Source organism: Hylobates moloch, unplaced genomic scaffold (genome assembly GCF_009828535.3).
Source record: "Hylobates moloch isolate HMO894 unplaced genomic scaffold, HMol_V3 SCAFFOLD_22, whole genome shotgun sequence".
Lineage (NCBI taxonomy): Eukaryota > Metazoa > Chordata > Mammalia > Primates > Hylobatidae > Hylobates > Hylobates moloch.
Window position 1 is genome coordinate 46,821,431 of NW_026652297.1, and position 27,152 is coordinate 46,848,582.

Sequence of the window (27,152 nt, forward strand, 5' to 3'; positions counted from 1 at the left end):
GCCGGACGGCAGGCGCCGATTCGGGAAGCTGCAGCTGCAGTGGTACTTTGCCCTCACAGCAGCCTCCGCCCTGCAGGGCCGAGACAGGTGACCCATTTTCCATCCCCAGAGATGCCAAAGACATCCCTCGGCCAGAGTCTTTAAGTTGTCCCTGCAGATGTTGGCAGCCTCCTGGCCTGCACTCAGCCACTAGGATGTCAGAGCAGCAGGAGGTTGTGTTCCTTGGGGCCCGAAGGGCAGAGCTGTCCTGGCTGTGCCACAGGGCCAGGAGGGGAAGCCGCTTTCCAGCTGAACGAGGCCGGAGGAGGCCAGTGGAGGAACAAGCCCACATCTGGAACACATGTACCCAAAGGCCCTGGCATCCCGCATTAGCATCAACATGATCCAGAGGTCAAACCACACCCGAGACCATCTGCCGTGAGCCACTGAGCAAGCCACTTCGCTTCTTGGACTGAGTTGCCTCACCTGTAAAATGGGAATGTGAGCCAGGCACAGTGGCTCCTGCCTGTGACCCCAGCACTTTGAGAGGCTGAAGCAGAGGGATCACTTGAGCCCAGGAGTTCGAGACCAGCCTGAGCAACACAGTGAGATCTCATCTCTACAAAACATTTTTAAAAATTAGCCTGGCTTGTTGGTGTGTGTGCCTGTGCTAACAGTGACTTGAGAGGCTGAGGGGGAGGTGGGAGGATTGTTTGCTTGAGGCTGCAGTGAGCCATGTTCATATGACTGCACTCCAGCCTGGGTGACAGAGCAAGACCCTATCTCTTACATAAATAAATAAAACAAAATTAAATAAAATGGGAATGCACCCGACACTACCTACCCCAAAGGGGTTTTAGAGGATCAAAGGAGAATTTGGGCAACATTACTATAATCAAGCATACATTAAATTTTTATTCCCTAATAAGTAACTTTGTAAAGTGCACAGACCAGAAAGGAGGATCAGGAGCAGAGAAGGTGGGAGGGAATGCAGCTACGTCTGCAGCTCCGCTTGGGAGCCCAACTGCATGGGATGTTGTTCAGACCGCCCTGGGGTCCTCTAGCTGTGCTAGTGGAAGCACTGGGGGTATAGGGGTTCAATAGTGCAGGGAGCAAAGTACCCAACGGCTGAACGGCACCATTTCCCTGAAGCACTCCTGCCTCCCCTAAACAGGAAATGGTGCCTGACTGCCGAATTCCTATAAATGATTCAAAGCAAAGCAATAAACAAAAATGCATCTGAAGTGCTCCTATCCAGTGGCCAGGAGTTGGACAAAAGTCAAACTCAAGTGTTTATTAATGTATTAAGTCACCTACCCTCCCAAGCTGAAAGGAGAACGTGTTTCAGTGGATGGTCCAAACTTCCTCAATTGTGACAGAAGACATCAAAGGACCGTAGCTCCCCTGTTGGTGTGCGTTGGCATGCCCACTGCAGAGAACATTTTGGGAACCCAGGAACCTGCATTCTTATTTCCTGGTGGTTTCAAGTCCCTGGGAGAGGCTGTGTTCCCAAGAGTGACTGCCATTCGCAAACGCATGTCTCTGTGATTCTGTGTGGCTCTCTTGTGCCCCCTACAAGATGATCCAGCATGCAGGGGAGGCCTCTGGGGTCTTGCCTCTTGCTGGAACCAACAGTGACCACTGGCACTCCTGTTGTCAAGGTGTCAAACATTTCATCACCACAGGTTCCCTTGAGCTGACTATACTTTAAAAAACAGGCCAGGTGTGGTGACTCCCGGCTACAATCCCAGCGCTTTGGGAGGCCAAGGTGGGAGGATTGCTTGAAGCCAGGAGATTGAGACCAGCTTGAGCAACATAGCAAGACACCATCTCTATAAAAAATATTTAAAAAATTAGCCAGGTATGGTGGCACATACCTGTAGTCTCAGCTACTCGGGAGGCTGAGGTAGGAGGATTGTTTGAGCCCAGAAGGTTGAGGCTGCATTGAGCTATGATTGCTCCACTGCACTCCATCCTGGGCGACAGAGCAAGACCATGTCTCTTGAAGAAAAAGGGTAGGGAGAGGCGCGAGGCAGGAGGATTGCTTGAGCTCAGGAGTTCGAAGCCAGCCTGGGCAACATAGGGAGATCCCGTCTCTATAAAAAAAAAAAAAAAAAAAAGTCCCAACCAGTTTAATGTCATCATCACTTCCTGAGAAACCGATTTGATCATTTGTCAAGATCTGACATTTACAAAATCTGACTGTATAACACTTCCTCGGACAGAACTTCTGCCAGGTTTCCCTGCAGTTCTCCTGTCCCCAGAGTGTTCTCTCTGGTTCTGCGGTGTCCTGGGAGCCGTCCTCAGGAGCACTGTGCCAGGAGGGAACCTCTCCTGATGGAGCTTTTCCTGATCCAGAGAGGCTGCTTTACATCACAGTTTCACTCTGGTCTACTTACTAGGACCCAGGAAGCCTCGCCTCCATCAAACAGACCCTATACCTCTAATTCAAGCCACAGGAGGGGTCCTCACTCCCCTAGGAATGAGAAAGACAAAGAAGAAAACACACGCATGTGATTACATGCTCAGCCTTCTCCTCCTCAGTGCTGGGTTCTGCTAGGCCAGGCAGCATGCTGCAGAAGCTAGTGACATTCGTTCTTGGCCCTCAGAACAAATGTCTCAGAAGTCTAGGGAGAGGAGACGAGGAAGTACTAGAGCTGGCGGCTGGAAATACTTTTCTGGGAAGGGCTGGGTGGTGATAGTGTAAGCTTTACAGGCCGCATGGTCTCTGTTGTAACTACACAATTGTGCCCTTGCAACGTGAAAACAGCTAGGGACCCTATGCAATGAGCGTGGCTATGTTCTAATAAAATGTTATTTCTAGGCCAGACGCAGTGGCTCACGCCTGTAATCCCAGCACTTTGGGAGGCTGAGGTGGGTGGATCACTTGAAGTCAGAAGTTGGAGACCAGCCTGGCCAACATGGTGAAACCCCATCTCTACTAAAAATGCAAAAATTAGCCGGGAGTGCTGGCACATGCCTGTAATCCCAGCTACGCAGGAGGCTGAAGCAGGAGAATCACTTAAATCCGGGAGGCAGAGGTTACAGTTAGCTGAGATGGCGCCACTGCACTCCAGCCTGGGTGACAGAGTGAGACTCTGTCTCAAAAAAATAAATAAATAAATAAAAGTTATTTACAAAATCGGATGGTGATTTGGATTTGGTCCGTAGGCTGTTGTTTGCCACCTTACACTAGAGAGGAGACACACAAGACAGAAGCAGCACCTGGTATGGGACAGCTCAAAGGAGGGACTGGTCGCTTTTTCTGAGCAGGGGGTTAGAATGAGACAGGCTTCATGGGACAGGCATTGCTGTGCAGAGCTGAATAAGGGAAGTAGGCATTTGCCAAGCGGGCTGGGGTGAAGGGCACTGCTGGAAAGAGAGGCATAGGTGGGAGCCCAAGCGCTGAAGCATGGCATCATTGGGGCCATGGCAGTTTCAGCCCATCAGTGTGGCTGGATACGGGGGGAGGTGAGAGCCAGAGATGAAGCTAGACAGGGAGGCGGGGCCAGCTCCGAGAGGCACTATGAGCCATGCTAAGGGCTTTGGTCCTTATCCTCAGGGCAGGGAGAATAGGAACTCACGGAGCCTCTGGGTTTCATCGCTGTTCCAGATAGTTTACATAAATGATTAATGATCTCATTCATTCTCATGAAATTCGATGAGGTGGGTGTTACACATCCCATTTTGCGACAGCAACACTAGCTCAACGTTCACTGCTTCCCCTAAGTGGCAGAGTCCGATCCAACCCAGATCCTCCAGGAGCTGGACCCCTGCTCTCTCCACAGTGCAGCCTCTAACGGAGCCTGAGACCCAGGATGCTTTTCCTCCCTTGCCCTATTGCCAGGAACCACCCCCCTCCTCACCCCACCAGCAGGAAGGGTTCAGAGAATGCCACGATTTCCCAGATTTGGACCCTGGAACCTGGGGTGGCACAGGGTGGGGACCTCAAGGCATTGGCCACTCACCCCAGAAGCTGCGTGGGGGTGCAAAAGCCTGGCTCCCTTGGGGAGAAGGGAGTGGAGTGTTTGTCTGCTCCGCTCCCTTCATCCTGGCTGAGACCCACCTGGAGCCCACCCAAGGGGTCGTGGCTCCGCTGCTTTGTGACTGAGGTCACCAGGCGAGAGGAATTCCAGAGATTCCTGCTGAGGCATCAGCCCCAGCTCATCTCCTCTCTGCACCCAGTTTACTTGGTTGCTTAGTTGCAGAACATTTTGGTTCTTTTCATTCCACCCTCTGAAAGTTGAAGCAGTTTGCAAGAATAGGTCTCTTTTCCTCTGTCATATGTGTCAGGCATTTGGGGAATCCTCACCAAATATCTGTTGAGTTAAACAATTAATACTGAAGTGCATCATTTGTACAAATGCCTTTTATTTCCTCCTTCACATTTACTCCACACCAAGCAAGACCTGCCACCATTTTACAGAGATTTGTCCTTAAAGAAGTCTGGCTCAGCCAAGTGCGGTGGCTCACACCTGTAATCCAGGCACTTTGGGAGGCCGAAGTGGGTGGATCACCTGAGGTCAGGAGTGTGAGACCAGCCTGGCCAATATGGCGAAACCCTGTCTTTACTAAAAACACAAAATTAGCCAGACATAGTGGCAGGTGCCTGTAATCCCAGCTACTCGGGAGGCTGAGGCAGGAGAATCGCTTGAGCCCAGAAGGTGGATGTTGCAGTAAGCTGAGATTGCACCACTGCATTCCAGCCTGGGCAACAGACTGAGACTCTATATATATATTAAAAAAAAAAAAAAAAAAAACGCAAAGAAATCTGGTTCCTTGCAACTCAAAGTGTGGACTTGGGACCAGCAGCAACTAGGGGCTTGTGAGAAATGCAGACTCCCATGCTCCACCCCAGACCTGCTTAACTAGAAGCTTTATTACAAAAAGATCCTCCAGTGATTCATATGCACGTTAATATCTGAGAAACACTGGGGACGTGACTTTGTGCTTGTACCCAGAAACAATCATTACCCCAATTCCATCCCTTTGATAACTTCTAAAGTGATATTCTTTATATATTCAGAATCAAGTTACATTCTGAGTTCAGGAAACATCATGAGCCCCTACAAATTTCCTCTTCCAAATTCTTCCCCTTGAGTGTATCTGCCCCATCCCTGCTTTTGGCAACAATGATGGTAAGTAGGTAAGAAGGAAGTGATGGTAAGTAGGTAAGAAGGAAGTGAGAGTAGAAAAATGTAGAAATGACACATTTGAGGGTGACAGCCGAACACCCCGTCTCTGAAATTGCCACTCTACATAGGGTGTGTACATCCTGTGCCCTGTTAATTCATTCCTTTGCCAAGTCTTTAGCCATTTAAAGAGAAGATAAGGTGGTTTTTCCAAGGTCACACACATAGCAGCAGGGATGGGGAGAGGAGAGGGACGCGGAAGCCCAGAGGATGCCCTGGTTGTGCCAGTGTCCCCAGAAAGACAGGAGAAACCCATGTGCCAGGCCAGCGCCCTCCCTTGCCATGGAAGGCAGGGTTTCTACTTTTCTGGCTGTGGCAACTGCTTCTTCATGGCCACTGCCTGGGGTGGAAGGAAGAATGTCAGCTCCCATGTCAGACACCTGTTTTGAATCTTAGTTCCACAATTTACCAGTAGCGTGGCCTTCAGCGAGACACATGCTCTCTGAGCCTGTTCAGATAGGGACAATATTCACTTTGCAGACTAGCTCTGAGGACTGAAGAAAGCATGTTGGCTGGGCCTGGAGTGTCCAGCTCGTATTAGATGTTATATCTCAGAGAGGTGCCCCTAGTCATCCCCCAACCACGTGTTCTACACATTGCCACCTCGTTCCACAACCTTCACTGACACTCTGCTACCTGTGGGAGAATGTGCAGACTCTAGAATTCAAGGCCTTCCCCATCTGGTCCCCATCTCACCCTTCCAGCCTACTTCTATCCTACTTCTTTAAATGAAGGTGTGCTAACAAATCTGATTTTCTTACTTCTAACTAATATAATATTATTTCTTCTAGAAATTATAGACAAGTCCAATGGCACAGGAATCCCCAGCCCCTGGGCCATGACTGGTACCAGTCCATGGCCTGTTAGGAACTGGGCCACACAGCAGGAGGTGAGTGGCAGGCCAGCTAGCATTACCGCCTGAGCTCTGCCTCCTGTCGGATCAGCAGCAGCATTAGATTCCCACAGGAGTGTGAGCCCTATTGTGAACTGTGCATGCGAGGGATCTAGGTTGTGTGTGTGCTCCTTATCAGAATCTAATGCCTGATGATCTGTCACTGTCTCTTATCACCCCCGGATGGGACTGTCTAGTTGCAGGAAAACAAGCGCAGGGCTCCCACTGATTCTGCATTATGCTGAGTTGTACCATTATTTCATCATATATTACAATGTAATAATAATAGAAATAAAGTGCACAATAAATGTAATCCTCTTATATCTTCCTGAAACCATGCCCCACAACCCTGGTCCATAGAAAAATTGTCTTCTACCTAACCAGTCCCTGGTGCCAAAAGGGTTGGGGAATGCTTCAATGGGCTGTTAAGAGTGTTGGTTGAGGCTGGGCGCAATAGCTCATGCCTGTAATTCTTTGGGAGGCTGAGGTGGGCCGATCACTTGAAGTCAGGAGTTCAAGACCAGCCTGGTCAAGACAGTGAAACCCCATCTCTACTAAAAATACAAAAATTAACCAGGCATGGTGGCATATGCCTGTAGTCCCAGCTACTTGGGAGGCTGAGGCAGGAGAATCGCTTGAACTTGGGAGGCGGAGGTTACAGTGAGCGGAGATCGCGTCACTGCCCTTCAGCCTGGGCAACAGAGCAAAACTTTGTCTCAAAAAAAAAAAAAAAAAAAGAGTGCTGGTTGATTATAGGACTTAAGCCACTTTATTGATTACTTCTCTTACACCTGCTAGGGAATTTTGGTGTTTTTCTTCATCGACAAATAATATTCCTTATTTCCAAATAGCTATACCTCCTTTTTCTATTAAAATAATCCTAAGGTTATTATTGGTAAAAGTGTATTTAAAGTTTAACCCAAGTTCCATCTAAACAACTATGTCTAAGTGAAGTTGGCCTCTCCCACTATTAATAAATCTTCTCACTATTTTGCAACATAGATGACTTCATTCTGTTAACTTTTAATGAGTTGTTCATTTAGTTATGGGATTTGAAACTGATAAGAGTTGGGTGTATGGTTCCAGTTAATTTTTTATGCTAACGATGTAACTTTTTGTCTTTGCTAACTTTTATTATTACTTTGTTATTTTCTTTTTTTTTCTTTTTTTTTTTTGAGACGGAGTCTCGCTCTGTCACCCAGGCCAGAGTACAGTGGCGCGATCGCGGCTTACTGCAACCTCCACCTCTCGGGTTCAAGCGATTCTCCTACCTCAGCCTCCCGAGTAGCTGGTATTACAGGCTCATGCCACCATGCCCAGCTAATTTTTGTATTTTTAGTAGAGATGGGGTTTCACCATATTGGTCAGGCTGGTCCCAAACTCCTGACCTCAGGTGATCCACCCACCTCGGCCTCCTAAAGTGTTGAGATTACAGGTGTGAGTCGCCGCGCCTGGCCTACTTTGTTATTTTCATACAGTGCTTTTTCTTTTTTCTCTTTTTAAAAATTTACATCACACAGATAGTGTGCCAACATCTTGATAAGGTTTGAGGGAGGCACATCCATCCATGAGCGTGAAAACTCAACCATCTGCTTATGAGCTACGAAAGGATCACATAGCACTTCTTCTAGATTCCCAGTGTTTTTCATGTCAATGACTGAATATGAATATTTTGGGAAATGTTAAACACAATTTAATTAGACTTGGGAAAGGACTAGGGTGAATTCAGAGTAATCAGATGCCCCCAAAACTACCCCTAGTAAATTAGTTTCTTGGACTGAGCTATAATTTGATCATCCAAACCTTTTAGCATTCTTACCATGTTCTGACTCATCTCCTTTAGAAGTTCCAATAAAATGCATCATATTATGAATTACAGACTTTTCATTGAGGAGAGAGAGGGGTGGTGTATGAGCACTTTATGGACTGTTTTATTAACTGTCAAGTTCTCCTTTGGACTATTTAATCATAGAGACGGAGACCTTCATAAACATTGTAGCCTAAGCAAGTGAATGTAGCCTGTTGACTTTAAATTCAAAGTCTGCGCTTCTCCTAACAGTTTTTTTTTCTTTCGTGAGATGGAGACTCATTGTGTCAATTATGCTGGAGTGCAGTGGTGCAATCTCTGCTCACTGCAACCTCTGCCTCCCGGGTTCAAGCAATTTTCCTGCCTCAGCCTTCCAAGTAGCTGGGATTACAGGCGCACGCCACCAAGCCGGGGTAATTTTTGTATTTTTACTAGAGACGGGGTTTCACCATGTTGGTCAGGCTGGTCTCGAACTCCTGACCTCATGATCCACCCACCTTGGCCTCTCAAAGTGCTGGGATTACAGGTGTGAGCCACTGCACCTGGCCTTTCTAACAGTTTTATAACTACACTTGTACTGACTCTTCTATCCAACCAAGGCTTTGCTGATATGGTGGGTAAATAAGCTGAGGTTATAGGAGAATATCATTTCTAGAAGAGGTTCTCAGAGAGATATAAGCATCACACATTTAATGTTAAGCCATTACTTGCAGTTCTCTGGTAAAAAAATTCTTTGTATTTAGGACAAAGCATGGGGAGACACATAGTTCTTGTCAGGGTCTCAACTTATGTATTCTCTAATATTAAAGTCATTTTTGTAATATCACCTATTTACAAACCTAAATGTAATAATTTATTTAGTCAAGAATTATCAACAGATACTAAAACCATCAGGTGAAAGGTTATGGTAAACAGAATATTTTCATGGCACTAAAGAATTATGCACAGATTCATTGTGAATTGCAAAGAGAAAATGTACCTTTATGATGGAGAGATCTGGCAGTCGCCACTTTAATAAGGCAATCAAAATTAGCCTCACAGATAGTGGAACAGCCTTACCCAACGTGCCTCCTAATGTGAGGCAAAAAGTACACCCTATCATCCACGAACTCTTTCGTGTCCAAAATGTTTAATCTGAGTCTATTCAAGGTGGGAAATGTAACTTCCAGGTCCCTGGAAGTAGAGGGGATAGAGAAAAAGTTTAAAAAGACATCAAGAGATCAATTACACAAATCTAGGCAACTTCAACCTGTGTAACATTCCACAAGATGACTGTCCCAGACTTACCACAAATTCAAGGTCAGCCAGATGCAGTGGCACACACCTGTAACCCCAGCACTTTGGGAGGCCAAGGCAGGAGGGTCACTTGAAGCCGGGAGTTCAAAACCAGCCTGGGCAACAGAGTGAGACCCTGTCTCTACAAAAAAATGTTTAAAAACTAACTGGCTAAGGCACGGTGGCATGTGCCTGTGGTCCCAGCTACTCAGGAGGCTGAAGTGGGAGGATCGCTTGAGCCTGGGAATTCAAGGTGCAGTGAGCTGTGATCACACCACTGTACTCCAGCCTGGGTGGCAAAGCAAGATCCTGTCTCTAAAAGAAAAAGAAAAAAAAATTAAAGTTATTGAGGGGAAAAAAAGGGGGCTAGGTGTTTCAGGGCTAGGCTGAAAGGGATGATGGAAGAACACACAGCTAGCACCTGCAAGCAATGAAAGTTACGAAAGACATTCCTGGAATCATTTCAGAAATTGGAATACGGTTTGTATACAGATGATCTTATGGAATTATGATTCGTTCTTATAGGTCTGATAATAGTACTGTACTTACATAGGAGATTATTCTTAGAAGATTAACACTGGAGGCTGGGCACAGTGGCTCACACCTGTAATCGCAGCACTTTGAGAGGCCAAGGTGGGTGGATCACCTAAGGTCAGGAGTTTGAGAGCAGCCTGGCCAACATGGTGAAACCTCATCTCTACTAAAAATACAAAAAATAGCCAGGGGGTGGTGGCTGGTGCCTGTAATCCCAGCTACTTGGGAGGCTGAGACAGAAGAATTGCTTAAACTCGGGAGGTGGAGGTTGCAGTGAGCCGAGATGGCGCCACTGCACTCTAGCGTGGGTGACGAGAACGAAACTCTGTCTCCAAAAAAAAAAAAAAAAAAAAAAAGCTGGGCAAGGTGGTGGTGCCTGTGGTTCCAGCTTTTTGGGAAGCTGAGGCAGGAGCATTGCTTGAACCCAGGAGGTGTAGGTTGCAGTTAGCTGAGATCATGCCAATGCACTCCAGCCTGGGCCACAGAGTGAGACTCCATCTCGGAAAAAAAAAAAAAAAAAAAAGAAGATCACACTGTAATATTTAGGGATGACCTGTCATTCATAATAACGTCTACAGCTTATTTTCAAATGACATAGCAAAATCTAAACATAAATTTGCTAGCTATGTATCTATCTATCTCTCATCTGTCTACCTAACAGACAGATTGAGAGAGAAAGAATGCACAAATATGATAATATGTCAGCAATTGTTTAATCTGGGTGGAAGGTGTGTAGATTTTCATTGTACCATTCTTTCAACTTTTATGTTTTGGAAACCTCCCCCTTCAAAAATGAAAAAATAATTTTAGCTTCATTTATGCTTCAGCTGGAGCTATCCATGATTTAGTTGAAACTTAACTGCACTTTTTAAATCTTAAACATACTGTACATTGGGGAGTATGGTTTAAGTCAATGGTATGAATTCAGTTGCTATGCTAGGATGAAATTTACCATTCTGAGGATAGCTTAGTCAAACCCTCATGTATCACTTGAGTTTTAAAAATCACTGCTGATTCCCAGGTGACACAGTTGAACAAGATATGATAAGCTGCCTTATGGTGTGCTTGCTGCCAGGGCCCTTTAGCTTTTGGTGAACGAGGGGCCTTTATGATCAGTAATGCTGATGCTCCCATGCATAGTTCTGCTGACAACTAACAGTGAAGCCAGGCCCAACCTCTACGCTTCTTGGCCTATAAAAGCCCGTCTGTGGGTTTCCATTGCCCGGCTCTCATATAAGCTAAATTAATTCGGGACGCTTTTGTGTCCTGTGTCTGTATTATTATTATTTTTTTGAGACAGAGTCTCACTCTGTTGCCCAAGCTGGAGTGCAGTGGTGTGATCTTGGCTCACTGCACCCTACGTCTCTGGGGTTCAAGTGATTCTCCCCCTCAGCCTCTCGAGTAGCTGGGACTACAGGCACAAGCCACCACGCCTGGCTAATTTTTGTACTTTTAGTGGAGACAGGGTTTCATCATGTTGGCCAGGCTGGTCTCAAACCCCTGACTTCAAGTGATCCGCCCACCTTGGACTCCCAAAGTGTTGGGGTTACAGGTGTGAGCCTCCATGCCCAGCCTGTGTCCTTATTAAAGCATAAAATCAAGTAATTTACATACATGTAAATCCAATTTACAAGTATTATAAGACACATTAGTAATTTAAACATTGTTTATACTTAATTAGCCTTCTGATATAGTATAATAGTTATTGCTGTTGTAGATACTAATCTTCCTTCAGAGTCTTAAGATAATAAAAGTAATAAGGTTAGTAATTCAGGGAGGTGGGAGGATTTGTGGTAAATTAATTAGATTAATTTAATTTTATATTTATTTCTACTTTATACTTTTTTTGTTTTTTTTTTGAGATGGACTCTGTCACCCAGGCTGGAGTACAGTGGCCTTGGCCTCCCAAAATGCTGGAATTTCAGGCGTGAGCCACCGCGCCCAACCACTCACAAACATTAAGTAAACAGCATTTACAGATTGCACATGGCAAGCTGTGAGCCTATTTTTCGGTTTCCATGGCCGTATCAGGATTGCAGCATCCCTCACATTTAATAAGATACCACACCACCTGGGTGATGGCAAGCTGTATCCATATGATTTGTGCACTTTTCTGTTTGTCTGCTAAGGTTACATTAAAATAAAACAAAACAAAAGATATCCAACAGATGAAACCAGTTATGCATGACTATAGACCTATTAGTCATGAATTTATTGTCATGAGGTTTTATTTAAGAGAATGAAGGGCAATTTTGGGTTGCAAGATCTTGAAGAAAGACCCAGATACTAGCTGTCTATATTTCAGCCTAGAAATTGCTTTGAACAGTGGCCCAGTGCCAAGAAGAAGGATCCTTGGCCAAGCACGTTGGGGCACACCTGTGGTCCCAGTACTTTGGGAGGCTGAGGCAGGAAGATTGTTTGAGCTCAAGAGTTGGAGCCCAGTCTGGGCAACATAGTGAGACTTCATCTCTACTACAAATAAAAAAAAAAATTAGCTGGGTTTAGTGACACACACCTGTAGTCCCAGCTACTCAGAAGGCTGAGGCAGGAGGATCACTTGAGTCTGGGTGAATCGAGGCTGCAGTGAGCTATGATTGTGCCACTGCACTCCAGCCTGGGTGACAGAGCAAGATAGTGTCTTAATTAATTAATTGATATAAAATTTCCTACATTCTGTTATAATGATTCCATACAATTAGAGAGCTGTAAATACTTAATTTAGACCTACCAGTAAAACAGTAATGTTTATGTAGAGGAGGAAAGATCATTTTCTATTATTCACAGTTCTTAATTGGAACTGAGAAAAGAACTTTTATGTGATGTGTGTGAGTCTTTTAAATTAGCATCCCCAGGCTGGGCGTGGTGGCTCACACCTGTAATCCCAGCACTTTGGGAGGCCTAGGCGGGCGAATCACTTGAGCCCAGGAGTTCAAGACCAGCGTGGCCAACACGGCAAAACTCTACCTCTACTAAAAATAACAAAAATTACCTGAGCATGGTGGCGGGTGCCTGTAATCCCAGCTACTCTGGAGGCTGAGGCATGAGAACTGCTTGAACCCAGGAGGCAGAGGTTGCAGGGAGCCCAGATTGCATTACTGCACTCCAGCCTGGGCAACAGGGCAAGATTTGTCTCAGAAAAAAAAAAAAAGAAAGAAATTATTCAGCCCCAGAGAGGCATAAAAATGAGCCAGCAATCATGTCCTGCTCCCTATTGAGCTATGCGTTCATCTATTGAAACTGCTTGCTAGTGCCACAAGTAGCTATGAATTAACCTAAGAATGGTGCACTGCACACTATGACACATACCCTAGACCTTATAACAATATACAGCCAATCACAAATCAGTGCTATTTCTGTAAACAATGAGAATTCTGGACAAGCAACTTTGTATTCCCCTTTTATTGCCTTTAAAAACCCACTTGTAGCTAAGACCAAATGGAGCTCCTATTCGAGGTGGCTTGGGTCTGAGTCTTCCAGGCAGCTGGACTCACGTTGGCTCAAGTGGACTCTAAATTATATTTTGTGTCTCAACCCCTTCCTTTTAGGCGGACAGGATAGACCCATGTAACAAAAGACAGATTAACAAGAGAAAAAGAAGCAGATGTTTAATTACATGTGTGCCTCATGTATACATGGGAGATTCCTAAAAAATGAGTAAATCTCGGGTGTGAGCCACTGCGTCCAGCCACTTTTTAAATTGTAAACATACTGTACACTGGGGAGCACTGGTTTAAGTCAATGGTATGAATTCAGTTGCTAGGATGAAATTTACCAGTCTGAGGATAGCTTAGGATGAAATTAACCATTCTGAGGATAGCTTAGTCAAACCCTCATGTATCATTTGATTTTTAAAAATCACTGCTGATTCTGGGGTGACATGGTCAAACAAGATGTGGTATGCCTTATGGTGTGCTTGCTGCTAAGGCCCTTTAGCTTTTGGAGAATGAGGGGCCCTTATGATCAGTGTGCTGACAGCAATCACATTCTACACATTCTACTCCCCCCGTTGAGCTATGTGTTCATCTCTTGAACCTGTTTGCTATTACCACATGTAGCTATAAATTAACACAACAATGCTATAACAGACACTATAACCCACACTCTCAGCTTAACGATGTATAGCCAATCAATAACTCATGTTGTTTTAATATAAATTCTTGGTAAACAACTCAGAAACTGCCTCTTGTCTCCCACAAAAATCCACTTGTAATTGCTGCTAAGCAGGGTATATATTCAGGGCAACTTGAATCTGTGGTCCTGGGTTGCAATCCTCAAGCGTGACTCAAAGAAACATTTTACTTGTACTAATTTTGCCTCAGCTTCTTCCTTTTAGGTTGACACCATAAGGCCAGGTGCCCTTTTGAGCCAGGTACCAAGTCAATTCTTCCAAAAGGCTTTATTGGTTCCTCAAAGTCCTCCTTAGTTCCCAAAAACAGTCAGGCCATATCTGATTCTGTGCACGTTCTTCTCATGTATGGCTCAGTGAAATAATTGGTAATATCATCAATGTTTCCAGTTGTGTTCTGTCATACAGAGAACAGATTCTCATTCAACCTACGCAAAAAACTACATTGCCATGAAAATAAGAATGCTTCATAAGAGTTCTGAATTCCAGATGGAACAGGTAGGGAGAAAAAAATAAACGCTTCAATTCTGTTTACAAACGTATAATTTACCAGATTGCTGTAAATTATAGTTAGCTTAAGAAAAAGAGAAAAAACGTTTCCTTAAATCAGGAAAAACAAAACATTTTTAAAAAGCAGTGTTCAAACAAGGAGTCATAAAAATTATAATCAGCCTCCTCAGTTTATTTAGTCCCAGGTAATTAATTCTTGTTCTGCTTCATCTTAGTTCAGTTTCGTTATTAGAATTCTGGAAATTCCTACGCAATCCACTAAGATGATCTTAAAGTTATTATATCAGAAACTTATACTTGTCAGAGTTGTCATCATGCATTTCCTTGGAGACAAAGCTCTTGCAGGTTATAGTTGCTTACAAAAGCTTTCAGGAAAGGATCAGAGTGTTAGTGGCAGCAAATCCATGCCCGTCTGCAGCAACCTCAGTTCTCGCCTCCTCAGAAGAAAGAATCTGACTGAGGGGCATAAGGCAGAAGAAGAGACCAAGGCAAGTTTCAGAGCAGGAGTGAACGTTTATTAAAAAGCTTTAGAGCAGTAATGAAAAGAAAGTACACTTGGAAGAGAGCCAGGTAGACATCTTGGAGGTCCAGCGTGGGGTCTGACTTTTTATCTTTTTATTTTTTATATAAGATGGAGTTTCGCTCTTGTTGACCAGGTTGGAGTGCAATGGCTTGATCTGGGCTCACTGCAGCCTCCGCCTTCTGGGTTCAAGCGATTCTCCTGCCTAAGCCTCCCAAGTGAGTAGCGGGGATTACAGGTGTACACCACCACGCACAACTAATTTTGTATTTTTAGTATAGACAAGGTTTCACCAAGTTGGCCAGGCTGGTCTCAAGCTTCTGACCTCAAGTGATCTGCCTGCCTCGGCCTCCCAAAGTGCTAGGATTATAGCTGTGAGCCACTGTGCCCAACTGGGTTTGACCTTTTGACTTGGGGCTTTATATGTTGGCATACTTCCAGCATCTTGCATTCCTTTTCTGGTGGAAAACCCCAAGAAGGTCATATACCAGTTAAACTCCACCATTTTGCCTCTTAACGTGCATGCTTGAGCTCACTTGCCCAACTCCTGAGATCTTATCAGGAAGATGTCGATCACCAGTTTCAGGTTTTTTTTTATCTATAGGGAGATGGCCTTTCCCTGGCAGTGGCTACGACCAATTGTTATTTTAGAGAGGCAGTGTGACAGCTGCCTGACTGTAACTACCCAAGGGGCTCACCTTGCTCATCTCCTAGAGACAGCCGATTCATCAAGACAGGGGAATTCCAATAAAGACTAATTCACGCAGAGCTGGCTGTGCAGGAGACCAGAGTTTTATTATTACTCAAATCAGTCTCTCCCAGCAGTTGGGGAGCAGAGTTTTTAAGGAGAACTTGGTGGGTGAGGGGAAGCCAGTGAGCCAGGAGAGCTGATTGGTCAGGGATGAAATCACAGGGAGTTGAAGCTGTCTTCTTGCACTGAGTCAGTTCCTAGGTGGGGGCTGCAAGATCAGATGAGTCAGTTTATTGATCTGGGTGGTGCCAGCTGATCCATCAAGTACAGGGTCTGCAAAATGTCTCAAGCACTGATCTTAGGAGCAGTTTAGGGAGGGTCAGAATCTTGTAGCCTCCAGTTGCATGACTCCTAAACCATAATTTCTAATCTTGTGGCTAATATCAGTCCTACAAAGGCAATCTAGTTCCCAGGCAAGAAGGAGGTCTGCTTTGGGAAAGAACTGCTATCATCTTTGTTTTAAACTATAAACTTGAGTTTCTCCCAAAGTTAGTTCAACCTACGCCCAGGAATGAACAAGGACAGCTTGGAGGTTAGCAGCAAGATGGAGTCAGTTAAGTTAGACCTCTTTCACTGTCTCAGTCATCATTTTGCAAAGGCGGTTTCGTGACCATCACCTGATAGTCGCCTGACTTTCCTGGTGAGGCATGAGGCCCTCTCCTGCCCTGTTCCTGCCTGACAAGCTTCCCACTGTAACAAAAATAAAACAATTAACTTAAAATGGTTATGATTAAAGATTTCATGAGAGTTCATTATAATGTAATTGACAAGAAAATGTGATTATTTCTGTGATACACAACATTTTAAGACAATAATGAAATCACTTTTGCAAAATTAAGACAGGAAGATAAATCTGATGCGTCTGACTGCATTTGTCTGTAGCCTCACGGGTTGGCTGTCTGTGCATTCCTGCGCATGGGCCAAGCTAACTTTGGGAGAAATTTATTTTATACTTTATTTATTTTATTTTATTTTATTCTATTTTATTTTATATTTTGAGATGGAGTCTCACTCTGTCACCCAGGCTGGAGTGCAGTGGTGCAATCTTGTCTCACTGCAACCTCCACCTCCCAAGTTCAAGCAATTTTCGTGCTTCACCCTCCCAAGTACCTGAGATTACAGGCATCCACCACCACGCCCAACTAATTTTTGTACTTTCAATAGAGATGGCGTTTCACTATGTTGGCGAGGCTGGTCTTGAACTCCTGACCTCAGGTGATCTGCCCACCTTGGCCTCCCAAAGTGCTGGGATTACAGGCGTGAGCAACTGTGCTGGCCTATTTTATAGTTTAAATGATAATAGTCCTTCCCCAAAACTAAACTGTTATAAAACTAATGAAAGGCCACCAAGTTAAGAGAAAGAAAAGGGCTCAAATTCTAAATAATTACCTGCCATTATTCCAGAGATCATAAGATTAGAACAAATTGGCCTTTGATATCATTTTTTTTCTTTTTAAATTTTTTCTGGATTTTCTTTTTCTTTCTTTTTCTTTTTTTTTTTTTGAGTCTCCCTCTGTCACCCAGGCTGGAGTGCAGTGGCACAATCTCAGCTCACGGCAACCTCTGCTTTTCAGGTTCAAGCGATTCTCATGCCTCAGCCTCCCAAGTAGCTGGGTTTAAAGGTGTACACCACCACGCCCAGCTAATTTTTTGTATTTTTACTAGAGTCAGGGTTTCTCTATGTTGACCAGGTGGTCTCAAACTCCTGGCCTCAAGTGATCCACACGCCTTGGTCTCCCATATTGCTGAGATTACACGCATGAGCCACCGCACATGGCCTGATTGGCCTTTTGAGATGGCTTTTCAAGTTTTTGCATTTCTGACAACCAGATGGCCCCACCTGGACCCACCAACCAGTCCTGTGGCCCCCACCCAGGAACTGACTCAGCGTAAGAGGACAGCTTCGATTTCCTGTGATTTCATCTCCAACCCAATCAATCAGCATTCCCCCTACTTTGCCGGCCTGCCCACCAAGCTATCTTTGAAAACCTCCTAACCTCCAAGCCTCTGGGGAGATTGATTTGAGTAATAACTTCATCTTTCAAGTGGCATGGCCAGCCTCATGTTAATTAAACTGTCTTTACTGCAATGCCATGGTCTGAGTGAGTTGATTTTGTTTGTGCAGTGGGCAGTAAGAACCAATTGGCTCAGCCTGGCCAACATGGTGAAACCCCATCTCCACTAAAAATACAAAAATTAGCTAGGCATGGTGGCAGGTACTTGTTGAGGCAGGAGAATTGCTTGAACCGGGTCGGGGTTGGGGGGCGGAGGTTGCAGTGAAGTGAGATCGCACAACTGCACTCCAGCCTGGTGACAGAGTGAGACTCCATCTCAAACAACAACAACAACAACAACAACAACAACAAAACTAGAACTATGATCGATAACATTATACAAGGACATATCATGGAACATTCATATTAATAACATATATCCATACAAAGGAAACTTTTAAAAGATTAAGCATCACTTCTCTTCCTTTCTTTTTTTTTTTAATATTTAGAGATGGGGTCTTGCCATGTTGCAAAGGCTGGTCTTGAACTCCTGGCCTCAAGCAATCCACCTACCTTGACCTCCCAAAATGCTGGGATTCCAGGTGTGAGCCACTGTGCCTGGCTACTTCTTTTTCAGCCATGCTTCCTATGTAATTTAACATATCAAATAAGTCTAATTAGTTTAATATCTCTCTGTAAAATCTCAAAGTGAGGTCTAGGTCGAAAAGACTTCATAAATGATTTTGATTTGGGAAAGTTGTCGAAACTGTCCAAAACATTCAAAACTCTTGATTAAAATAAATCACAGGGGCTGGGCGCAGTGGCTTATGCCTGTAATCTTAGCACTTTGGAAGGCCGAGGTGGGTGGATCACCTGAGGTCAGAGTTCGAGACCAGCCTGACCAACATGGATAAACCTCGTCTCTACTAAAAATTAGTCAGGCGTGGTGATGCATGCCTGTAATCCCAGCTACTTGGGAGGCTGAGACAGGAGAATTGCTGAACCCAGGAGGCAGAGGTTGCGGTGAGCTGAGATTGCGCCATTGCACTCCAGCCTGGGCAAAAAGAGTGAAACTCCGTCACACACACAAAGAAATCACAGGTCACTGTGAAACAATACTTAGTTATCCATATAACCAAAGTGAAAAAAATTTCAAGAGCAAATACAAAAACTAACATAGCTTTTTAAAAATATTTCAAAATTTTAATTTAAAATATTTTTTAAATAAGAGACAAGGTCTCACCATGTTGCCCAGGATGGTCTTGAGGTCTTGAGCTCAAGCAATCCTTCCACCTTGGCCTCCCAAAGTGCTGAGATTATAGGCATGAACCACCACACCCGGCCAATGTAGTTGTTTTTTAAAAAAACACCCCAGCTTCCTTCCTTCTTTCCTTCCTTTCTTTTTCTTTCTTTCTTTCTTCTTTCTTTTTCTTTTTTTCCCTCTGTGGCCCAGGCTGGAGTACACTCGGCTCGCTGCAGACTCCCTGCGTCCGGCTCCCGTGACTCTCCTGCCCTGGCCTGCGGGCTGCCTGGGATTGCCGGTGCGCGCCACCACCCCTCCCTGGTTGTTCTCCTTTGGCTGGAGGCGCGTTTTCGCCATGTCGGCCAGGCTGGTCTCCAGCTCCTGACCTCCAGTGGTCGGCCCGCCTCAGCCTCTAGAGGTGCTGGGACTGCAGACGGAGGCTCGCTCACTTGGTGCTCGGTGTTGCCCGGGCTGCAGTGCGGTGGAGTGGTCTTGGCTCGCTGCAGCCTCCGCCTCACAGCCGCCTGCCTTGCCCTCCCAGGGTGCTGGGATTGCAGCCTCTGCCCGGCCGCCGCCCCCGTCTGGGAGGTGAGGAGCACCTCTGCCCAGCCGCCACCCCGTCTAAGGAAGTGAGGAACGTCTCTGCCCGGCCGCCCATCGTCTGGGATCTGAGGAGCGCCTCTGCCCGGCCGCCCATCGTCTGGCATGTGAGGAGCGACTCTGCCCGGCCGCCACCCCGTCTGGGAAGTGAGGAGTGCATCTGCCCGGCCGCCCCGTCTGGGAAGTGAGGAGCGCCTGGCCGCCCCGTCTGGGAAGTGAGGAGCGCCTCTGCCCGGCCGCCCCGTCTGGGAAGTGAGGAGCGCCTCTGCCCGGCCGCCCCTTCTGGGAAGTGAGGAGCGCCTCTGCGCGGCCGCCCCTTCTGGGAAGTGAGGAGCCACCCATTGTCTGGGATGTGAGGAGCGCCTCTGCCCGGCCACCCATTGTCTGGGATGTGAGGAGCGCCTCTGCCCGGCCGCCCCGTCTGGGAAGTGAGGAGCCCCTCTGTCCGGCCGCCACCCTGTCTAGGAAGGGAGGAGCGTCTCTGCCCGGCCACCCTGTCTGGGAAGTGAGGAGCACCTCTGCCTGGCTGCCCCATCTGGGATGTGGGGAGCGCCTCTGCCCGGCTGCCCCATCTGGGAGGTCTACCACAGAGGCCAGAGGCAATGTGGGGGCTGGACGTGGTGGTTCACGCCTGTAGTCCCAGTACTCTGGGAGGCCGCGGTGGGTTGATCACTTGAGGCTAGGAGTTCGAGACCAGCCTGGCCAACATGGCGAAACATATGAAAAATACAACTGACAAACCAACCAACCAACCAAGTGACAACAAAACAGGTCTACCCTGGAGTCACACTCTAATTTTTTCTATTTTCCTCCCTTTCTGATCCTTTATCCCACTTTCTTTTTCTTCCTCTTCCTTCTCCTTCTTCTTTGTCAAATAAAGGATTGAGTTATTATCATTGATCCATACAAAGTCCCTCTCTCATTTATTTTCTTTAATTCCCACCCCCCATCTCTAGTCCCCGTCTTCCCATGTGCAACCTTCCTAATATGTTTGATATGCATCTTTTTGTTTGTAGGTACTTTTAGAAAATGTTTATTGTTTTGTGTGCAAAAAAACAAACAAACAAACAAACAAAAACACCCCAAATCTTATCTCTTTTACGAGAGAAGGCTCAGTTTTTTTGTTTGTTTGTTTGTTTTGAGATGGAGTCTCACTGTTGCCCAGGCTGGAGTGGAGTGGTGCAATCTCGGCTTGCTGCAACCTCTGCCTCCTGGGTTCAAGTGATCCTCCTGCCTTAGCTTCCCGAGTAGCTGGGATTACAGGTGCCCACCACCATGCCCAGCTAATTTTTGCATTTTTAGTAGAGACTGGGTTTCATCATGTTAGCCAGGCTGGTCTTGAACTCCTGAGCTCAGGTGATCCTCCTGCCTTGGCCTCCCAAAGTGCTGGGATTACAGGCATGACCACCGTGCCCAGCCTAGTCTTATGATCTCTATTTTAACATTAATACTCATCAGTTGTTGCACCTAAACTCTGAAAGGGAGGGGTATAATGGGGCATATCTGCCCTCCCTTCCTGTAGTGCCTGGGAATTCAGTTTTTAAGGTTTTTCTAGGGTTCCCTTGGTCAAGAGGGAGGCCCATTCAGTTGATGTAGGCCTTAGTATCTTATTTTTAGTTTATACCTTGCCAAATGTCGAAGAAAAAATTCTGGACTGACACCCACCCCTACCAGTAAAGGCCAAGTGGGGGACTCTCTCCCTCCCCAGGCTACGATGAGGGGGATCTACTCCTCTCTTCTGGGGGTTGCAGAAGAGCCTGGTGAAGAATAAGGACTGGCCAGGTGCAGTAGCTCATACCTGTAATCCCAGCACCTTGGGAGGCCAAGGCAGGAGGATTGCTTGAATCCAGAAGTTCAACATCATCTTGGGCAACAGAGTAAGACCCCCTCTCTGCAAAAAATCAACAAAATTAGCTGGGTGTGGTAGTGCATGCCTATAGTCCCAGCTACTCCAGAGGCTGAGGTGGGAGGACCACTTGAGCCCAGGAGGTCAAGGTTGCAGTTAGCTGAGATGGTGGTACCACTGCACTCCAGCCTGGGCAACAGAGCAAGGCCTTGTCTCAAAAAAAAAAAAGAATAAGGACTTTCACCAAGACCAGGGGTAACAAGGCTACCCCACAACTCAGTATCAGTAGTGACCAAATGGGGAGCAGTAACTAGGAATTCCGATCCCTGCCAGCCAGAGAAGTGTTAGTGGAAACCATTGTCCCTGCTTAGCAGTAATGAGTCCCTACCCTTGAGAACCAACATTGGCTGAGTGGGGAGCATGTGAAATCATCTTTGCAAAATTTGTGAGAGTGAGAGAAGTCTAGCCTGGCTGGGTCCATCTTGCTTCTAGCCTTACAGGCTGGCTGTCCTCACTCATTCCTGAGTGTAAGCCAAGCTAGCCATGGGAGGAATTTAGTTTACAGTTTAACTTTGAAGCAAGGATGATAATAGCCCCTCCATAAAACTGACCTCCTCCTTGTTCAGGGACTGAAACAGCCTTTGTAAGACTAATGAAAGTCCACAAGATGAGGATGATGGGAGGGGCCTGAATTTTGCTAAGATGCAGGTGTAGTTAAATGATAACCAGCCATGGTTCCTTAGGTGGCTTTCCTATAATCCTTTACTGGTTAAGAGTCATGGTGCCAGAGGTCACAAGATTTGTGACTTCCCCAATCACTTCTATAGATAACATCCTTGTTGTAGAACCTAAGATTGGTCTTTTGTGATGTTTCTCAGGCTTTTTAATTCTGGGACCAACTGACTCCTGGACCCAAGGGTCATGACTCACTCAGTCCTGTGGCCACCACCCAGAGGCTGACTTTGCATGAGGACTCTTTTTCACACCCCTGTGATTTCATCTTCTACCAATCAGCAGCACCCATTCCCTAGCCCCTGCTTGCTAAATTATCCATAAAATCCCTAGCCTCTGAATTCTTCAGGAGACTTATTTGAGTAATAAACTCCCATCCTTTTGCTTGGCAAGATTTGAATTAATTAAACTCTTTCTCTACTGCAACACTGCTGTCTCTGTGAATTGGTTTTGTCTGTGCAGCATGCAAGAAGAATCCATCTGGTGATTACACCTGGACCTGTACCCCTATCTGGCTGTGATGAGGCAGCTCCTCCTCCCCTGTCAGAGTGGTATCAGAGGAAGCAAGCTAAAACACATGCTTTAGGTAAGATCCAGAGACTCATAGTCTAATGCCCCAAATGTCCATGGATCAATCAAAAAACACTCATCACAGTTCCTTTGGCTGGAGGCTTCATGTCAGCAGCCACAGCCATGGGGCCTTTCCTGTAAGCCTGGGATGACCGTCCTTGAAGCCCAACAGCATGGCCCTCATCCCCCTTCCCATCTCCTTCTCGCTCCCTTTAGCTGCCCTCTGGGCCACTGCGTCTGCCATTCCTCAGGTGGCCTGGCCCGACCTGCTTGGCCCCCATCCCCTCCAGTGGGTGCCTCTCCCCACCAGCCCAGCCTAATTTAAAATGGTTTTAAATTGGACCTCCTTTATATTGTATTAAGAATCAGCATCCAAAATTGACAAATTACCAATTTGAGGCCCAACAACAGTGTATTTGTTTTTCCAAAACAAATATTTTCTTTTGAATGGTTCCAAATGAGCCATATATATATTTTTTTTTTTTTTTTTTGGACGGATTTTTTTTTTGCCGAGGTGCAATGGACAGCATGTAACCTGCCTGAGCCGCAGCCTCCCAAATAGCTGGGATTACAGGCACCAGCCACCACCCACAGCTAATTTTTGTATTTGTAGTAGAAAGGAGGTTTTGCCATGTTGGCCAGGCTGGTCTCGAACTCCTGACCTTAGGTGATCCACCCGCCTCAGCCTCCCAGCGTGTTGGGATTATAAGCATGAGCCACCGTGCCTGGCCATAAAAGGCAATTTTTTAAAACTATAAATACAAGATTGTAAACTGAATGATGATATGCCTTCCAGGAAAAACCTTTTTGAATTTCTGTTTTCCTTTATAACAAACTGATTTTTCGATTCCCAAGTCATTTGCATGTTAACAGAATACTTAAATTTGCTTGTTCTATACATAAACTATGATACAGCCTCTAGACATAAGAAAACTTGAAAAATTAAAGTTGGTTGCACAAGATGCTTTCATAATCAAGCATGTGACACCAGATGACAATTTGTTAGCCAAATACTGGTTTTTTTTTTTTTTTTTTTTTTGAGGAATCACTTTGGTTTTTTTGTTCCCCTGATAGTTATAACTTTATTAGAAGTGTTAATTCTAAGCCTGTCTCTTAAGTTTATTTAGAAACAGCAAGTAATTGGGGCCAGGAGCAGTGGCTCACACCTGTAATCCCAGCACTTTGGGAGGCTGAGGCGGGTGGATCACGAGGTCAGGAGATCGAGACCATCCTGGCTAACACGGTGAAACCGTGTCTCTACTAAAAATACAAAAAAATTAGCCAGGCATGGTGGTGGACGCCTGTAGTCCCAGCTATTCGGGAGGCTGAGGCAGGAGAATGGTGTGAACCCAGGAGGCAGAGCTTGCAGTGAGCCAAGATCGTGCCACTGCACTCCAGCCTGAGCGACAGATGAGACTCCATCTCAAAAAAAAAAAAAAAAAAGAAAAAGAAAAAAAGAAACAGCAAGTAATCTGTATTGCCACACACCTTGAAAACAGAATGTGGGCCAGACACTGTGGCTCATGCCTGTAATCCCAGCACTTTGAGAGGCTGAGGTAGGTGGATCACAAGGTCAGGAGTTTGAGGCCAGCCTGGCCAATATGGTGAAACCCAATCTCTACTAAAACTACAAACATTAGCCGGGCATGGTGGCACGCACCTTTAGTCCCAGCTACCTGGGAGGCTGAGGCAGAAGAATCGCTTGAACCCGGGAAGCAGAGGTTGCAGTGAGCTGAGATTGCGCCATTGCACTCCAGCCTGGGCAACATAGCAAGACCCTGTCTCAAAAAAAAAAATGTGGTACATTTAGGGCACCCACAAAATGAACTTTTTCTTGTTCCAATTCAACCTTCTTTTCTGTCTGGCTGTGCTAGGAAAACAGATATTACATGATCTATATCATTTTTGCCATTATAGTCAAATGTTAAAATAAAAAATTAGATGCTTTTAATCTTTGTTTCCATTGTTTGTCAGGGTTGATTAAGAAGCTACTGGTTTATTCCCGACTGTTAATGCCTTTAGATATGTTGGAATCTTTTTTTTTTTTGCCTAGGAAGGGCCAGTTGAAAATCTGTGGCCCAGGAGGCAGAGAATGTAATACCATTTTCTGGGGAAAAACTGGTTGGCTACTTGATGTTAATTATGGCACAGTAATAGGAAAAGGCTATGTCTGTGTTTTTAAGTTTTTCTTTATTCTGCTTTTTTGCTGCTATAAGAGTTTTCTGAAATTTATATTTTAAACTTTTCATACACTTTACTGCTTCTAGTTTCAAAATGTGACATTCTTAATAAACAAGGAATTTTCTGCTAAAAAAAATACTAATCACGGCAAGAACCAGGAAGATCTCACACTGAATGAAAAAGACAATCAACAGAGGTCAACGCTGAGATGTTAGAACTATCTGACAAAGATTTTAAAGCAGTCATCCTAAAAATGCTTCAATGAGAAACTACAAACCTACTGGAAACAAATGAAAAAATAGAAAGCTTCAACCCTTTGTGGTTGAATAGAGTGGAATGATAGGGACATATCAGCCTACCTCCTTATAAGTAGCAGTGGTAAAAGTCATGTTAATGCTGGCAGGAGAACACAAAGAGAATGGGTAGAACTGGTTAGTATGGAACTCAAGCTTCAGTTAGATGATTGAACTAATATCAGAGGAGAGAGATCAGTTAATATGATAAAGGGTACGCATTTAAAGTAAGCAGATGGCCTGGTGTGGTGGCTCATACCTGTAATTCCAACACTTTGGGAGGCCGAAGCGGGCAGATCACCTTGAGGTCAGGAGTTTGAAGCTGGCCTGGCCAACATGGTGAAACCCCATCTCTACTAAAAATACAAAATTTATCTGGGCATGTTGGTGCGCACCTGTAATCCCAGCTAGTCAGGAGTCTGAGGCAGGAGAATCGCTTGAACCCAGAAGGCAGAGGTTGCAGTGAGCTGAGATCGCACCACTGCACTCCAGCCTGGGTGACAAAGCAAGACTCCGTCTCAAAAATAAATAAATAAATAAATAAATATTTAAAAATAAACATAAGTTAATACATAAATAAAGTATGCAGATTGTGGCATCATCCCTGTGGTTGGGATAAAGATTCCTAGCATTGAAAAATGGATTTTGAATAGAACTAATATTGTGGAGTTTAGATGCTGTTATTAGCAGAGCTCACCTTATAGCAGTATTTTACACTAAAAATAATAAGGAAATTAGAGATATTAAGGTGGATGTTGTCAAGTGGATGTATCAAGGAAGTAGGGTCTCTATAACCCATAATTAAGGTACAATGACAATTCTATATATGTGGTTGGTACATTAATTGTAGCTGAGTTCTGTAGAGAGTGGGTAGTGTACTGGTCCATGCTATCTTCTGCCACCCTGTACAGCAATGTCCTCCATTTGGCCTGGTCGCTAGTCATTGACCTCACTTGCTGCAGCATCTGCTGCTGATGCCTACAGTCCTTCCCTGGCCTCTGGCTTGTATAGCCAGGGCCACCTCTGCCAAGTGTCCCCTCATCCATGCTGAGAAGTCGCTGCTGGTGCTCTGAGCCTCCCTCAGTCCCTTCTGATTCTCTACAGGGAGCTGAGGATCACTGGCTCTGGCCACACCAGTGCGATTTCCACATGATGGCTGCAGGACCAGACTTTGCAGTAATGAGCAGGCCACTCAACGAAGGCCCAGATTGTAACCAAAATGCAGGGTCTGTCGGTTGCTACTTGCAGAATCCAATTCACAAGAGTGAGTTCTGGCATAAAGTGGCTTTTACTCCAAAGCCAGCTTAGGGGAAGAAGTATAGGCTTCCTGGCTTAAGGGTACTGCTTTGCTCTTGGAGCAGAAAGTGGGCACTTTTAAAAGGCAGGGGAGGAGGTAAGCAGGTGGGGGGTGGTCCTTGTGCCAGCTTAGTGTCTTACCTACTGGGCGGTTGGACTAGCATTTTCATGGCAGAAATGGGTTGTAAAAGTGGCCTAAAACTCTCCAGGGGGGAGAGAGTTTTGTAGTGGGACTTTGGATTGTAAATCAACTGTTATCTCTGGATGCAGCCTCCTGGTGGGTGGGCGTTCTGCTCTGGAGTGTCTAAGCACAGAGTTAGATGAATTTGTAAGAAGTGTCTGATGAAGAGGAGGTAATAGCCTATTATTGCATTTCTAAAGAGCTAAAGTAGGAAGTGGGGAAAAGGAGGAAAAAGAAGAAAGAGAAAAAAATAAACTATTTCTCAGAAAAATTGGGGTACTTGGTTACAGATCTGTGTTCTCAGAGCCCCAGAACATCTCTGGAGGTTTTATGTCCCACCACTTCCCTGAGTTTTGGTTAGGATTAATCATAATCTCAACTATTAACTGACATCATAGACAGTAGAAGAATAACTAGTGTAACTTCACGTGAAATTGTTGGTGCTAATGCTTATAGTACTCCAAAAAGCCACTTCGGTTTGAAGTTTGGTCAGTTGGTAGAATTGAGTTTAATTTAGACAGACAGTACTCACAGGAACCCAGTTTGTAACTGGTAGTGAGTAGGGTCATGTTGTTCAGAACAGTAAAATCAGGATAAACAGTCCTGGATTCTGGGTTAATCATTTTAAGA

The 27,152-nt window shown here is 45.4% G+C and overlaps 1 protein-coding gene, 1 long non-coding RNA gene and 1 other non-coding gene across 4 annotated transcripts in view; all 3 read right to left on the reverse strand.

Moving 5' to 3' along the window:
* The window catches only part of PLAT (plasminogen activator, tissue type), a 52,842-nt gene extending 43,541 nt beyond the window's left edge, over window positions 1-9,301 (reverse strand). The window contains exon 1 of the mRNA XM_058433310.1: window positions 9,158-9,301. The gene's annotated coding sequence lies outside the window, so the exon portion shown is untranslated. The remainder of the gene's footprint in view (window positions 1-9,157) is intronic.
* LOC116462178 (small nucleolar RNA U13) lies at window positions 7,574-7,675 on the reverse strand. Its single transcript, XR_004246274.1, has one exon. It is a non-coding gene; the product is annotated as a small nucleolar RNA U13 (small nucleolar RNA).
* Window positions 9,302-15,434: 6,133 nt separating the features above from the next.
* LOC116461631 (uncharacterized) overlaps window positions 15,435-27,152 on the reverse strand; it is a 40,621-nt gene continuing 28,903 nt past the window's right edge. For both annotated transcript variants that reach the window (XR_009211561.1, XR_009211560.1), the window contains one exon: window positions 15,435-15,794. This is a non-coding gene — a long non-coding RNA (uncharacterized LOC116461631). The remainder of the gene's footprint in view (window positions 15,795-27,152) is intronic.